General features: G+C 40.7%; 1 protein-coding gene across 2 annotated transcripts in view; it reads left to right on the top strand.

The window, feature by feature from the left end:
- The first annotated feature begins 12 nt into the window (after positions 1-12).
- KIF24 (kinesin family member 24) overlaps positions 13-12,972 on the top strand; it is an 89,906-nt gene continuing 76,946 nt past the window's right edge. The window contains exon 1 of one of the 2 annotated variants that reach the window (XM_008274282.4): positions 13-150. The gene's annotated coding sequence lies outside the window, so the exon portion shown is untranslated. Of the gene's footprint in view, positions 151-245; positions 474-12,972 lie in introns of those variants that run through there. The other variant, XM_002708025.5, reaches the window with a different exon arrangement.

Raw genomic sequence — 12,972 nt, 5'->3', positions numbered from 1 at the left:
CGTTGCCATGGGGATGCGGCCTGGCTGCCGGCTGGGACGCCCAGGTTGACAAGACACGAGAGTCTCCGGTCTTGGGCCCCTCGCCGGACCGCATCGTCCTTTTTAGTGGTCAGACAGGGCTGACCGAGGAGGAGTTTGGAAGTCCCTAAGGTGAGAAAGGCGGGCGGGGACCGCGGCGGGACGGGCGTGGTCGGAAGCTGTAGCGCCCGTCTCGCGGGAGAGGGTGCGCGTGACGCCCGCGGAGCACGCAGACTCGGGCGTTTGAGAGGGAACCGGGCTTTGGCCGCTGCCGGTTCCGAACCTTCACCTACCTTTCATCCTCATATTATGCTTCGGCAGTTATTTTTAATTTTGTGTTTTGTGTTCAGGCATTAGCTTTAACGCCAATTCTCATGAAGTCTTTGAGTCCCGAAGTCCTTTACTTCGGCGAACCCCATTCTCCTCCTTTCTCCCCTAATTCTGAAGTCTTTGAGGTAAGGCAAGCATCTTTCACAATGACTTCCACGTGCTCAAATTTCAGGAAATAATTGTTGATTTGAATTTAATTCGCAAATACGAGGAGTACATAAAAAACTTAATGGAAGATGAAATTTATGAGTTTATTTTCGTGAAAAATTTTTTTTAATCTGTGGTTTTTTAAAAGTATGTTTTCAGTGTATTATGAGAAAAAGAATTGTATCAAAGTAAACTCATCCTTTTAATACCAGCTCCCCGGGAACTTTCTGAAATGCCGTTGTAGGTCAAATTCTCTTTTATGCCATTTTATCTCTCATATTCAGAGATGACTTTTTTCATTTTTAGAGTAGGGTCAGGAGCACCCTAACTGCATATGCAAAAGGACCTGAAAAGTTCAGTTGGCCTTTGCACACTTTGGGAGAGGTTATGGCTTTTAAACTTGGTCTCTCAGTCCTTTTTTTAGATACCTATTAGTCTTTGCTTAAAACAAACTGTTGCTATGTACCAAGATAATTTATCTCCTTTTAGTTCCTTAGTGACCTGCAGTTATTGCCACGTTTTGCGGGTTCTTTGGGAAAAATTTAAAGCGTCTTTTCCCTTGTATTTGTATTCTTCCGTGAGGAGAGAGGTTTTATAATCTCCTTCTCTACTTCAGTGGGTGTGAGAGCTGCTTGGGTAGCCTCCATCAGGTATCTCTGATAGAGTCGCGTTACCAACACTTGCTTCATTGTTATCTCGGGGACTGTATAGTCACAGTGTCGTTGATGTGTCTTCCTTATGTCAAAACCATGGCTCAATAGTGACTTTAATAAAAGGATTTAAAGAGTCAGATATTATAGAGCTTTTCACTTACATATCCTCGTATGAAAGTTTGAATCCCCAGTTTTTTTTGGCAGTGTTTCAGAGTTTGGCCTTGGTTCTGTCTATGTAACTCCTTCCCTGTGTTGGCTTTCAAGTTGGTTAGCCCCTTTAAACCTCACTTTTTTCCATGTGGAAAATTAAAGGGTTGAATAAGACTAGAATTCCCGTGGCTCTGCTATTAATCTGGTAAAGTACTTGATGTCAGGTGGGCATCTCGCTGTCTAAAGAAGTATCTTTCTAGCAGCTCAAAGCAATAGCTATCATTTATTGAGTGTTAACTGTACACAAAGCATTAAATCAAGGGTTTTATATAAATACTATGTTTTTGTTATCCTGTGGCATATCAGTGTGCTGTGCAGATAGCATTTCATTAAAAACTTTTTGTGAATGAAAGTTGTTAGCTAACCATGTCCTTGGGGTTAAAATAGTATGTGATTTTCCAATTTAGGAGAAACAGCAATTTCTTTCTCTGGGCTGCTGTTTGGTGGGTTGTAAAGTGAGGGGTTAGGCTCTTCTAAGATCCCTTCCAGATCTAATGTTCTATTCCATTTTCTCCATACTGGCTCAGCAAACCTGTTCACAATTTGTGCTGAATAGATTGTCAACAGATTTTGTTAAGTGAGTAATTGAGTTCTACTTGAACTTTGAGTGTTGTATACTTCCTGAGTTACCCTCTTCTTGATGTTCATTAGCAAGAAGCTGGATCAGAAGTAGAGCATCTGGGACTCAAACTGGTATCCATAGGGGATGCTGGCGCCACAGGCAGAGGCTTAACTACTGTGCCACAGCGCCAGCCCCTCTTGGTGTTCATGTCCTGTTTGAACAAGATGACTTTTCCATAGGTATAAACTAATAATGATAGGTACTATGTATTGTTGAATGCATAACAGGCACTGAATTTAGCACTTAGTGTATTACTCCAATTCTTACTAAAGCAAACATTTTTCCTGAGTCATTATCATCTGTTGTCTGCTCAGTGCTTCCTGAATCTTCCTCCTTCTGTTTTTGCCCTAACCCTGCAATCCAGTCCTCTCCAAACTGGCAGAGTGACTTTGAAAGACATGTATCAGATCATAAGCTTTCCTCATTTAAAATCCTCTAAATGACTTTTTCTTTCACTTAAAAATAAATTCAGGCCGGCGCCGCGGCTCACTAGGCTAATCCTCTGCCTTGCGGCGCTGGCACACCGGGTTCTAGTCCCGGTCGGGGCACCGGATTCTGTCCCGGTTGCCCCTCTTCCAGGCCAGCTCTCTGCTGTGGCTAGGGAGTGCAGTGGAGAATGGCCTAAGTGCTTGGGCCCTGCACCCGCATGGGAAACCAGGAGAAGCACCTGGCTCCTGGCTTCGGATCAGTGCGGTACGCCGGCCGCGGCGGCCATTGGAGGGTGAACCAACAGTAAAGGAAGACCTTTCTCTCTCTCTCTTTCTCACTGTCCACTCTGTCAAAATAAAAAATAAACAAATTCAAACACCTTTATGTGGCCCAAAAGACTGCATAATCTGGCTCCTACTTCTGTGTCCTATCTCATAGTACTCTCGCTGCTGTGCTCGGCAGACTGGCCTTCTGTTGATCATTGGATCATGCCATGCTCATTTCTACCTCAGGACTGATGGGCTCACTTGCAGTTCTCTGCCTCTTTTATCTCCTTCTTAACTATTTCAAGGTTTACCTCAGCGTTCCCTTCTGAATGAGGCGTTCTCTAATCATTTAATATAAAGTGGGTGGGTGCTTCACCCTGATTTATTTTTCATTACACTTATCACTCTCTGAAATTAACCTGCTTATTTGATTATTAATTATCTTCTTCCACCAAAATAATACTGCTATGAGAGCAGTGACTTTATTTTGTTCACTGCTCTATCCTCAGTGCCTAGAACAGGGCCTAGCTCACAACAGGCTCCAGAAAGTATTTCTTGAATGACTGGATAAAGTATGTTGTGGAACTGTGACCATCACTGTATCCATAGAAATTTATTTGCGTAATACAAACTCAGGGGCCCAGACACTTGGGTCATCCTCCACCACTTTCCCAGGCCGTTAGCAGGGAGCTGGATTGGAAGTGGAGCAGCTGGGACATGAACCAGTGCCCATATGGGATGCCAGCGTCCCAGGTGGCAGCTTTACCAGCTACACCACAATGCTGGCCCCTTACATTGAGATTTGATTGGTTAAATTAGTGGTATACAGTGGTGTAGCCAACATATGGATATCTGATCTCTTTCTAAAAAAAATTCATATAGGTGTTTTAAATAAATTTCATTATGCCTCAGTTTCTTCATTTGTAAAGTGATATGATTGCTATTTATCACAAAAAGTCTGCAGAAATCATTTGGTCACAGTGAATAGAATTGTTGTAATTGCTCTCTGCTTTCTCAGTGTCACTCCTTTTGAAATAATTCCTGGTGCCATGCTGGCAGCGGTTCCCAAAGGAATCTAACCCCGATTGAACTTATATCATCCTGGTAATTTATAAAAACTGATTGTAATAGTTATTTTTCCAATTCAACATGAGATACATTCAGTTGAAAGTATTTTATGACTGTAAAATGACAGATTTGCAAATGACAATCTCCTGCAGTTGGGTTAGACAAAGATTTTAAAAATAAAGGTCTGCATTTAAACTGACATCAGTTGCCACCTGCTCTGGGAATTCTAAGTTAACCCTCTATAATTGGAGAGAGTATTACTTGCCCTGTTTTAAGATAGCTGAGTTCAACAATTGTGTTATGTTTATTTTTAGGTCACTGCTCCCATGTTTTTCCCATATTTAATAAACTCATTGTGGGGCTTTTGAAGGGAATTGCAATAAGTGCAAAGCATTAGCCACCATGAACTAACAATTTTTTTTCAGGTAAAAACGGTCTTTGAAACTACTTTCTTGAAAAGTAGTTAGATATAAGTCACATGATTGGTATCCCAAAATCCACATCTTCCTTTGAGAAGTCCATTAAGTATCATATTCTAATTCCTTTGCAGCTGTTGTTTTAAGCAGTTGTCTAGTATCATTTGTCTTGTATTGAGAGCAGTAGTCTATAGATAGAATAATCCTTAGAGTTTGAAATAACTAATTCCCTTGTTGGGGTAAAGAGTTTATTTGCCTTATAATTGTTTCTTATGATCTTAATAGGGGTTTTATGCTTTATACAAGATACAGAAACATGAGAATCGCTTGAGAATGTTGGGTTTATATTGAATCAGTTTCTGGTGATACAGTGGGCCCAGTGACTTTGTTAGTAACACCTTTTAAAAATGAACATTATTAGTGGTCATCTAGGGATAGGTGAAATAGGGGGGAATGAGGAATGGCTATTAATGGTTTACGTGGCCTAAAAGTGATTGCCTTGATTGATTATATAACTGTGAACATACCAAAAGCTGTCAAAAGTGTATATTACAAAGGATGAATTTTGTGACATGTGAATTGTACTTTATGAGGCTGTTTTATATATTTTATTTTATTTTTAAGATTTATTTATTTGAAAGCCAGATTTACCGAGAGAGAGAGAGAGAGAGAGGGGTCTTCCATTCGCTGGTTCACTCCCCAAATGGCTGCAACTGCCGGAGCTGCACCGACCTAAAGCCAGGAGCCAGGAACCTTTTCTGGGTCTCCCACATGGGTGCAGGGGCGGAAGGACTATGGACCATCCTCCCAGGCCATAGCAGAGAGCTGGATGGGAAGTGGAACAGCTGTGACTCTAATCGGCATCCATATGGGATACAGGCACTGGCTTTACCCTCTATGCCACAGTGCCAGCTACTATTTTATATATTTTAAAAAGTCAACATTGACACAGTTAAGTAGAATTCAGAGAATTTTTTTGGCAATCATAAGATATTTTTGTCCTTGTGTTTTCATATTCTACAATAATGACACTAAAATATAATTTCACTTTTTGATTTTATGCATGAACTGATTTTAAGGATGTGCTCTAATGCCTGTTGAATCTTCTGTATATTCCCTCACTTTTAGGAACAATATATTCATTTAAAGCATATATGAATAAGTAGAGAGTGGGATGTAATAAGATGTTTGAAAAGCCCACTAAGGTTTAACTGATCAAGGCTGTGCCTAGTCACCATACAAAATGAAGGTGTTGGGCTAATCATGAGTCTCACACTCGGATGCCCACAGGCCTAACCAATTAATGGAAATGAATGAAGTTGATTGATAAAGGAATAAGGAACAGTGGACTTTGTAGAATAGAAAAATATACACTCTTTAAAGGGAATAGCCACTACTCAGTTTTGGCCTGTTCTTGACCTTTCTAATTGTAGACCCAGTGTAACTCTTTCAGTTTTCAAGGAAAGCAGGAACTGGATATTTTTAATAGCTTCTGATTTTTAATTATGTAAATACTATGCAAGCTGAACTGCAGCAGAAGGAGTGCTTTGTTGCAGAATCCAAAAACCTGGGTCTGCTAGCTGGATGCACAGCAAGCCAGTCGCTGACAGTGGGTGGAGGAAGAAGGAGGTAGGTATTTATTTGGAAAATACAAAACAGGAAATCAGGCAGCTAACGTTTTATTCTCAGGTTTGTTTCTTTTTTTAAGGTTCATTTATTTGAGAGGCAGAGTTACAGACAGAGTAGGAGAGACAGAGAGAGAGGTCTTCCATCTGTAGGTTCACTTCCCAAATGGCTACAACCATTGGAGCTGGACCATTCTAAAGCCAGGAGCTTCTTCCAGGTTTCCCACGTGGGTGCAGGGGCCCAAGCACTTGGGTCATCTTCCACTGCTTTCCCAGGCCATTAGCAGAGAGCTGGGTTGGAAGTGGAGCAGCCAGGATTCAAACCGGCACCTGTATGGGATGCTGTTGCTGCAGAGGCTTTACCTCCGCTGTTGGTCTTCAGTGCTTGTGGCCCTCCTTTGAATAGTCAATGATACTGTGTTCTCAGTATTTAGATGATAGCAAAGTGGGCTTCAGTCAGTCTAGGGGCCTTGAGCAGGTGGTAGTTTGCTCAGGGCCTGGGGTACCTGGAAAACCCCTGAAGAAAAGCCCAAACATCAAGATGTTACCTATAGAGGAGATGAATGGCCTCCTGAGTTTTTTGATCTGGGACCCTGTTTGGAGGCTCTACCTTTCCCTCAATTTAGTGAGTTAATTTTATTAAGAAGTTGATTTGCCATCATAGGGCAAAGAAATTTTAAGCTAAGGGAGGGAGACTAAGACAGGAAGCACAGGGCCTGATAGTATCTACATCAAAGGCACTACATAGAGGATAAGTTTCACCTTCATGGGCTAAATGTTATCTACTAGATCATCTGCAGATTAGAGTATCTCTATTGTCCTGGCTAGCTGTAGGATTCTTTTTATTTGTCTTACAAAAATACAGTGTGGTGCATACCAGAGATTATGGTAAAACATATGTAAGTTAAAAAGCAGGGGCCTGCGCTGTGGCGCAGCGGGTTAAAGCCGCGGCCTGCAGTGCCATCATTCCATATGGGCGCTTGTTTGAGTCCTGGCTGCTCCACTTGCAATCCAGCTCTCTGCTATGGCCTAGGAAAGCAGTAGACGATGGCCCAGGTCCTTGGGCCCCTGCACCCACGTAGGAGACCTGGAAGAAGCTCCTGGCTCCTGGCTTCGGATCAGCTCAGCTCTGGCCATTGCTGTCATTTGGGGAGTGAACTTATGGATGAAAGACCTCTCTCTCTCTCTCTTTCTCTCTACCTCTCTCTATAACTCTTTCAAATAAATCTTTAAAAAAGAAAAAAAAGTTAAAAAGCATAAAACAAAAGATAAATACCCAAGACCTAGCAGACAATTTTCCTATGCTTTCTTCCTGATCCCCATTTCCTCTTCAGGTAACTAGTATCCTAAATTTTGTGTTAATAATACATCATTTGGATTTGTTCACTTTTGAGCTTTATAAAAAGGAACATGGGGTGGATGTTTGGTGTAGTGGTTAAAACACTGCTTGGGGGGCCAGCGATGTGGCTCACTAGGTTAATCCTCTGCCTGCAGCGCCGGCATCCCATATGGGCACTGGGTTCTAGTCCTGGTTGCTCTTCTTCCAGTCTAGCTCTCTGCTGTGGCCCGGGAGGGCAGTGGAGGATGGCCCAAGTGCTTGGGCCCCTGCACCCGCATAGGAGACCAGGAAGAAGCACCTGGCTCCTGGCTTTGGATCAGCGCAGCACCAGCTGTGGCGGCCATTTGGGGAGTGAACCAACGGAAGGAAGACCTTTCTCTCTGTCTCTCTCACTGTCTATACCAGTCAAATAAAAAAAAAAAAAAAAAAAAAAAAACTGCTTGGGACACCTACATTTCATGTTGGGATGATCCAGCTTCTGCTAATGTGCAGCCTGGGAAGCAGTGGATGATGGCTCAAGTACTTGGGCCCCTGCCACTCATGTGGGAAAGATTTGGATGGAGTTCCTGGCTCTTGATTTCAGCGATAGCCATTACTGACTATTGTGTGCATTTGAGGAATGAACCTGGGGGATGGAAGATCTCTCCCTGCCTCTGTCTCTCTTGTGTTAAGTAAGTGAAAATAAGTATTTAAAAAAAAATTTTTTTTAAGAGTTAGAGGAAGAAAGAGAGAAGAAGGAAGGGAGAGATCCTTCATCTGCCAGCTCACCCTCCAAACGGCCGCAACAGCCAGGGCACGGCACAGTGGTCCAAGTACCTGGGTCATCCTTCAGCGCCCTCCCAGGCACACCAGCAGAGAACTGGAATGGAAGTGTAGCAACTAGGACCTGAACTAGTGATCCATGCCACAACATCAGCACTCCCCCTCCCAAATTTTTAAAGGTTATAATTTTTTTAAGATTTATTTTTCTTATATTTATTATATTTGATAATCTATTGAGTATAGCTGTAGTTTATTTTTTCACTATTATAATAAAATATGCATATACCCAAACTTATTTGTTCTCTAGTCAGTGGACAATCAGGTTATTTTTATTTATTTTAAGATTTATTTATTTTACTTGAAAGTCAGAGTTACACAGAAGGAGAGAAAGAGAGAGGTCTTCCATCTGCTGGTTCACTCCCCAGTTGGCTGCAATGGCCAGAGCTGTGCTGATCCAAAGCCAGGAGCCAGGAGCTTCTTCCGGGTCTCCCACGTGGGTGCAGAGGCTCAAGGACTTGGGCCATCCTCTACTGCTTTCCCAGGCCATAGCAGAGATCTGGGTTGGAAGTGGAGCAGCTGGGTCTCAAACAAGTGCCCATATGGGATGCTGGCGCTGCAGGCCAGGGTGTTAACCTGCTGTACCACAGTGCCAGCCCCAAGTTTTGAGTTCTTATGAACTGTGCTGTTAGGGACATTTTTGTTTTTGGCTCCTGAAGCACATGTGCAAGTTTTTCTAGTGTATGTATGAAGTAGAGTTGCTTGGTTATATGATACAAAGACTCAGCTTCCTAAAATAGTGCCAGTTTCTCAGTAGATTTAGGCTCATGATCCTTTGTTCTGGAATTTCTCCACAACTCTGTCTTCAGTTTATTGTATTCTCTTCATCTGTATCTTTTTTCCCTTGGTGGAGATAACTTGCTTCATTGCCGCTTTATTTTATTTTTTTCTGGAGAACCATGTTTCTGCCACTTAATTCAGAATCTACTTTTTTTTTTTTTTTTTTTTTTTGACGGGCAGAGTTAGACAAAGAGAAAGGTCTTCCTTCCATTGGTTCACCCCCTCAAATGGCCAGTGCACTGTGCCGATCCAAAGCCAAGAGCCAGGTGTTCCCTCCTGGTCTCCCACTCGGTTACGGGGCCCAAGGACTTGGCCAATCCTGCACTGCACTCCCCGGCCACAAATTCAGAATCTTCTTTCTAACGTAATAGAATCCTGTTTAGAAGTATGTTTTACATTTCATAAATATAACTTGCTGAAATTGCCTTTTTTGTAAAGATGGGGATTGAGAGTTTTTAAAATTTTTTTTAAAAGATTTTATTCATTTATTTGACAGGTAGAGTTACAGACAGTGAGAGAGAAAAACAGAGAGAAAGATCTTCCCTCCATTGGTCCACTCCCCAAATGGCCGCCACGGCCAGAGCTGCACCGATCCGAAGCCAGGAGCCAGGTGCTTCTCCTGGTCTCCCATGCGGGTGCAGGGCCCAAGGACTTGGGCCATCCTCTACTGCCCTCCCGGGCCACAGCAGAGCGCTGGACTGGAAGAGAAGCAACCAGGAATAGAACCGGTGCCCATATGGGATGACAGCGCCGCAGGCGGAAGATTAACCCAGTGCGCCATGGCAGTGGCCCCAAAATTTATTTATTTATTTTTTTTAATTTGGGAGAGTTAGAGAGGAGGGAAAGACAAAGATCTTTCATCCACTGGTTCACTCCCCAAAAGGCTGCAGTGGCTGGTTTCAGCCAGACCAAAACCAGGAGCTAGGAGCCTCAGTCCTCCTCCAGGTCTCCCAAGTAGTTTTAAAGGCCCAAGTACCTGGGCCATCTTCCACTGCCTTCCTAGGTGCATTGGCAGGGAGCTGAATTGAAGTGCAGCAGCCAGGACTTGAATGAGCACCCATATGGGCTGCTGCCTGCCCAGGCAGCAGCACTGAGACTCATTTTTAAGCAATTTTTATTGATTTATCTTTATGTATTTGAAAAGCAGAGAGAGAGAGAGCTTCCATCCACTGGTTCACTCCCTGAATGCTCTCAACAGCCAGAGCTGGGCCAGGCCGAAGACAGGAACTGTACCAAATTCCTACCCTTAAAAGTGCCTTTTTGAGGCCAGCATTCTGACATAGTGGGTAAAGCTGATGCCTGCAACGCTGGCATCTTATAAGGACATGAGTTCCTGTCCTGGCTACTCCACTTCCAATCCACTTCCCTGCTAATGGCTCTGGAAAAGCATTGGAAGATGGCCTAAGTGTTTGGGTCCCTGCCATGCACATGAGAGACTGGAATGAAGCTCCTGGCCTTGGCTTGACTCAGTGCTGGTTGTTGCAGCCAGGTGCGGAGTGAGCCAGTAGATGAAAGCTCTCCCTGTCTCTGTCTCTTCCTCTCTGTAACTCTGACTTTCAAAATAAATAAATCTTTTATTTTAAAGTTTTTCCGTGAGGAAATATGTATTTGACATTTAATGGTTATTTAGAGAACTTTCTAAGTTATATTTGTTTCAATCTAGGATTAGTTCTTTTTAGTACTACTGACTATATGGCTATATCCTTTTTTTTTTTTTTTTTCCAAGATTTATTTACTTGAATGTTAGAGGGGCAGGGGCAGAGAGACAGATCTTTCATCTTCTGCTTCACTTCCCAAATGACCACAATAGCCAGGGCTGGACCAAGCTGAAGCCAGGAGCCTGGAACTACATCTGAGTCTCCCATATGGGTGGCCGGAACCCAATTATTTAGGCCATCATCCACTGCCTTCTCAGGCACATTAGCAGGGAGCTGGATCAAAAGGAGTATATCTAGGATTCCAGCCATTGCAGCCATTTGGGGAGTGAGCCAGCAGATGGACGACCTCTCCCTCTGTCTGTAACTCTGCCTTTCTAATGAATAAATAAATTTTTAAAAATGTTCATTATGCCCTTCTGTTTTATCCAACTGATGCTGTTATTCTCTGCTTGATGAGTCTACAAATGTCTTTAACATGTGTTATTGACAACTTTAACGATAGCTCAGATTTCTGTAGAAAATAACAATACATCTTCTCAGATTTTTCCCATGGTTAATTTTATTTTTGATAATTACTGAATTGAAGGGCATAGGGAAAGAGCTTTTTCCTTTTAGATCATCTAGAATTTAATGGTACAAGAATTTTTTGAGGAGTGATAGCATTTTCTAAAATTAGATTGTGGTGATTTTACAATTCTGTACTAAAACTATTGAATTGCATACTCTAAATGGGTGACTTTTATAGAATGTGAATTATATATCAATAAAGTTGCTAAAGATTAATGATATTCTACAGGGATTTATTGATTCTTCCCATCACTCATTTCCTTGTTGATAATTGAAGTATTTGGGATTTTGCGTGAATTAGAGAAACCAAAAATATCTTGAATATGTTAGAACTTGGACCATTTCCTCCATTTTTTCTGAATGTCAAAGAATGACATTAGTTTTTGGGCTTTAATTCTTTGTAGTTATCAAAAACTTTTATAAGAAACATTGAATAATCTTGACATACAAACATGCAATAGTGGATTCTGATTTTTGAGGTTTTGAAATTATACCCACTCCTGGATTCATGTTAGTTACTGAATTGTCTCCCTCTAAAGACAGAGACAAAACTCTTTCGGCAAAAATATCCCAGCCATCCCTCAGACTTCTGTGGGCAGTTTTTTATAGAATGATTTTTCTGAATCATTGATTCTGTGTATTTTTGTTACTTTTTTCCCCTCATAAAATAAAAATTATTTTGACCAATTTAAATTTTAAAAAATGTCTTCCTTTTCATTAGTGGATGTCATTTAGATCTATAAGAAACAGTATAAACATTTAAATTTGTTCCAAAGTCCTAACAAATAAAAATTGCACAAAATAGATTTTCCACTCACTGGAAAAATCTGTATATGTTATCTAAATTTAAAGTAATAACATTATGTGGTTTTATGTGAAATTCTAGAAAATACAAACCCATCTGTCGCAACAGAAAGCAGGTCAGTGACTTCTTGGGCCAGGATAGAGGAGAGGATTAACTGCCAAAAGGTGTTGGGAACTTTTTAGAATTTTAGAAGTGTCTTGATTGCATTTTATTTTTGCATTTTATTACATAGGTTTTTGTTGTTAAAAGTAATGGAACTGTACACTTAGGTATGGTTCATTGTACATAAATTATACTCAACAAAGCTGATTAAAATTAAGACTGCACACACAGACATGTATTTGCCTCAAATGTTTTTTATATGTATATATAATATATATAATATATATAATATATATATTAGGTATATATATACCTAATATTTCCATATTATATATGGTGTAAGGTGTTTGTATTAAGTGCAATAAAATTGTCATTGATGAAGGAATTTTAATTTAGTAGAAGCCTGCGCACAATATTAATATTTAAAAGCAGTATAGTTTGCAAGTATAATGTGTCTATTTCAGTATTTGTAATCTCTTCCTTTTTTGTGTGTGGTACAATCACACTTCTTCATTATTTTATTAGAATGTGTAACTTAAGAATCTGTTGTAATCATTTTGCGCTGTGACTACCTATCATAGAAAATTTTGAAGATGGAAACTAACCTAGGAAACAGAACATTATTTTACTTTAATATGAAGGTAAAAACACAGGCTAGAGATCTTTATGGTTGTCTGGATTCCATCTTATGGTAGGATTATAGGATAATAAGATAGTAGACAAACTCTTGAAGATCTTTCCATTCAGATAGCATTTGGCCTATTAGGTTATCAGTGAAATGTGTTGAAATATATTATGGGAAAAGCCAAATATTTGAAGAATACTTTTTAGTATTCTATTTACTTATTACTACTTCAATTGCATTTTTAATTCTCTTTTACATGTTTACTTCAGAATAGAACAAAGTCTCAAGCCCTAATTTCTGTATAACATTTCTTAATTTATAACCACCATCACATCACAAGGTTTTGAAAAGGCTCAGAACAGATTAAAATATGATACTCGTTCCAAAATAGTTAAAGCTATAAGTAGAATTCCTGCTGAATCTTTATTCAGTTTCCATCCATTTGGTTGCTAGTCCCAGTGGTTTTTGCAATCTACTTAAAAATTTTTTTTAA

The sequence above is a fragment of the Oryctolagus cuniculus genome, chromosome 1 (genome assembly GCF_964237555.1).
Source record: "Oryctolagus cuniculus chromosome 1, mOryCun1.1, whole genome shotgun sequence".
NCBI lineage: Eukaryota > Metazoa > Chordata > Mammalia > Lagomorpha > Leporidae > Oryctolagus > Oryctolagus cuniculus.
The sequence above is the reverse complement of the archived record's forward strand: the minus strand, read 5'-3'. Positions and strand labels throughout refer to the sequence as shown.